Genomic DNA, 4,340 nt, shown 5'->3' with positions numbered 1-4,340 from the left:
TAAAAACCCCTAGCATTCAAAACACTAGGTCTACACAGATGATCTATCACTCTAGCAGAAAAAAACGAATGAGTAGCTTCTGAATCAATCAATGCAGTATAAAAAGAACCAGCACTAGAAATCTGACCTGTCATAACCGAGGGGCTAGCCTTCGCCTCAGTCTGAGTCAAAGTGAACACCCTGGCAGGAGTGAGACTGTCGCTCTGCTTTGGCTCCTCTTTCCTGACTTGTGGGCAGTCCTTCCTCAGATGATTGGCACTCCCACAAACAAAGAAGGCCTTTATCCTGCACTCACCCTGGTGTCATCGTCTGCACTGTGGACACACTGGAAAACTCCTCCAGTTTTCACTTCCGCCCTGACGGCCACTAGAAGCACCCCGTGCCCTCCTATCAGAATTGGGAGGAACAAAGGAATCTGGGGCCTTCCTCTTCTGCTCACTGGAGCCACTCCCCCGACTAGATCCAATAAAAGGAGGCACTGTCCTCCTGGCATCGCGCCTAACAACACTCTCTTTCCAAATTCGGTCCTCGGCCCCCTCAGCTGTAAGGGCCTTATTCACAACCTGAGCATAGGTAGTAGTCTCTGGATCCAATGTGATCTTTACATCACGGGCGATCATAACGTTCAATCCCTGTATAAATCTATCTCTTCTTGCCGCATCAGTCGGCACTAAATCTGGCGCAAATTTCGCCAATCGATCAAATCTCAAAGCATACTCAGTCACGGTCAACCGATTCTGTAACGACCCAAATTTAGTAATAAGGCTTAAGGGCCTTGATTAGTGTGCCGGGAGGGCATAACTGGATTATATGTGATTTAATGTTTAAACGAATATTATATGACTACTTGAATATCTGTGATGCATGACTATGTGTATTAGTATGCATGTAAGCCCTGAATAGGTTAGAAGGGCATAATTGTCATTTTGTCCCGTTGAGGGCATAATTGTATATATCTGTGATGAATTGATGAGACCACATTATTATGTGGATATATTTATAATCTGTGACTCAAGACAATCTTAGTGAGCGAGTTAGCGAAAAGGTCACAGCGGGGATTTATACCCGGCCCGGGGCGAGCTTGGGGGTATTTTTTTGGGAATTTAGGTAATATATTGGAGATTATTTGATATTGAGGAATATAATTGGAAACTAGTTAGGTGTCAATAATTAAGCGATAAATATTAGAGACATTTGAGGAATTTGCGGGAATTGGGTGAAATGACCAAAATGCCCTTAGGTGGATTAAAAGGCTTAGAAGTAAAGGGAGGGAAAATTGGTCATTTGGCTTATAAGGGATAAGTATTATCAAGATTTATGCCTTAGTGGATTGTGTAGAAGGGGCTGTAATTCTGAAGGAAAGAAAAGAAAGAAAAGAAGGAAAAGGAGAAATATGAAGTCTATCTTTCTCTCTCCTGGTTTAGGCTTTTCTCCATCTGTTCTTGAGGTCTTTTGGGGCAGAAACTCAAGGAGAGTCAGAGTAGAAGCTTGAGGTTAAGGTCCTTGGTATGGCCTGAAGAATTGGCAAAGATTTAGCAAGAGCAGATCATTCATTTGAGGTAAGGTTCAGAGTAGTTTCTCAGATTTTAGTTCTTGGTGTTGTTGTGATTTTATGAACTGAGTTTTTATGGGGAATTAAGGGAAATAAAGCTGTGGATTTGAGGAGGATTAAGCCAAGGAGGTGTAGAGGCTAGCCTAAGGTCGAATCTCCATTGAAGGTATGAAATTCTAGCTCTAAAATCCTGAGGTTTTAGCTGTTTTGCTGAGTTTCTGAGTTTGAGGTCCAACCATGGTGAATTTTGGGATTTGGAGTGAATATGCTTAAGTTTTATGTGGTTGGGTCATTTGGGATGAGTTAGACATGTTGATAAGCTTGTTTTTAAGTTTGGTTGAAGTTTGGAAAAGTTTTGGTAATGTTTGGCTCGGGAAAATCGAAGGAGGAAAAAATGCAGGGTTGCTATTATGTGACTAGCACTATAGCGCTAGGCTTTGGGCACTGTAGCGCTAGGACAAGTGTTCTGGGGCGATTTTGGGTTCTGCTTGTAGTGCTGCAGCGCTCTCCTTTGAGCGCTGTAGCGCTACCCTATTTTCATAAAGGAGTTTTTGGGTTATTTTCAAGGGTTTTTGCCCGGGGGTTCGGGGTTTAATTCCACCACCCTGTTTGGTGGAATTAGAGCTTCCCGAGGGCTCGGGATTGGTCCCGAGGCTAGGTTTTAGACTTGAGGTTTGGTGATTATTTTGATTTATGGTTGTGACCAGGTGTGTGCTAGGGCTCGAGAGGGATCGTGCTTGAGGATCAATTGAAGAAAGCTAGCAAATCTAAAGGTAAGAAAACTGCACCCGGTTATGTGTTTGTGATGGGACTAAGTGCTCCCGATATCTGTATAATGTCATAGATGGTATTACGCCATGGGACATGTGATAAATAACCTATGGGTGCCGTAAATTATACTTGCGCACAGGGCGCGGCTCGGCCACTGGTAGCCGAGGACAACTTAATATTCACTGAGCTTGGTTTAAGCGGGCCGGAGTCAATGGGATAAATAGAGGGTGAGGCCTAAGGGCATTAACCCTAGTTATCATATGTGGATTGATTATTGATATGAATAGATATACTTGGTATGATGAATACTTGATTATCATGAATGCTTAAACTGTTGAGTACATGCTTACGCGATATGAGTTATCTGATTGTCTATTGAATGATTGTGCTCTTTTATTGTGTTTTCTTGCTGGGCCTTGGTTCACGGGTGCTTCGTGGTGCAGGTAAAGAAAAAGGAAAGTTGGACCAATCCTGAGATGGAGGGCTGCGGGGCTGAATGTACATAGTCAGCTGTTCAGCCGCCACGATCGAGGAGTGGAACATGACGGGATATACTTAACTATCTATTTTGCCTTAGTATGGCTAATCACTGTAATTAAATCTTGAATCTTTTGTAGACAGTCTTAAACTTATTACTTTTGGGATCCCATGTAAAAAGAAAATGATTATTTATAAGAAATGCAACTTTTGAGACCAAAATCTTTTAACCCTAGTTCAACTATAGTTTTGGTAACACGTTTTGATTAAATGACTTGATTGGCAAGTCTTGCACCTTTATAAACACATAGTGTAACGGTCTTGGCTATCCAGGGCATTACAGATTCTAAGTCAGGTTAATGAACTCGTCAACCTTCGCAGCTCGAACTGCAACACTATACTATTTCTTGTTGAATATGTTGCTGAACTCTTCCCAAGTCATAATTGCCACATTCCTTCTCTGAATCACTACACCCCACCAGATGTGGGCATCCTCACTGAACATGTAGCTAGCACAAGCTACCCTCTCATTCCCCTCAATCCTCATAAAATCTAGAATTGAGGAAATCATATTCATCCACTGCTCTGCCCGCAGTGGGTCTGATCCACCCTTAAAGGTGGGAGGATGCTGCTTCATGAACCTCTCATATAAAGGTTCCCACCTGTTCTCCACAACAGGTTGAACCGGCACTGGCGCAACAACCTGCTGAACTAGCAACCTAGTGATTTGTGGAGGGGCCTGCAGCCTCAACTGTCGAAGTTCTTCCTCTGTTCGTTGCAGTCTTGCTTCCATTTCGGCAAACATTTGTTGGCAATTCTGTGGGGCAGGTGGAGGGTCCTGACCCTAGTTGTCATCCTCGTCCCTACTGCCGCGGAGTCTAGATGATTGTCGAGGTATCTCAACAAATATGCCTGCAATCAACGACGCCGCTCATCAGGCATGATAACAACATCCAAAACCACCTCCCAATTCACGTCAGCCAACCCATAAACAATAATCCACATAACATACATATAGCATATAACACACAACGGGCCATGCCCTGACATCATGCATATATTAACTCATTCATCATGCTCTATATGAAATAAGCAGGCAAACAGGGCATTCAAGCACATATTAGTCAATCATTACCAACCAACCCTGAGTCGAGCTTGTCACTGACAGCGAGTGTACATGTTCAGTCAATCTCTAGAAACCATAAACCTTGGCTCGCTCTGATACCAAGTACACCCTACTTCCTTAGAGCCATTACTAAGTGAGTTTAAAATGTGAAATTAACTCGCTAATCGAGGTTTTTAGGCAAAAGTGTGATTAAACCATAATCAGAGTCTTATATTTTGAAAATACTTTCATTTATTGAAAAATATAAAGCATTTAACATTTGGGATCCCAAAATACTGTTTGGAAATATTCACAACTCAAAAATATAACTAAAGTCGGCTAGACGACAAAATCTAAGTTTAGTACAATCATCTCCCAAAATACCCCTGGCCGTGGCAGGCAGGCAGGCCAAACATGTACGTGCCGCTTCACGCT

This window comes from Humulus lupulus, chromosome 3, assembly GCF_963169125.1.
Source record: "Humulus lupulus chromosome 3, drHumLupu1.1, whole genome shotgun sequence".
NCBI lineage: Eukaryota > Viridiplantae > Streptophyta > Magnoliopsida > Rosales > Cannabaceae > Humulus > Humulus lupulus.
This window is presented reverse-complemented; position numbering follows the sequence as displayed.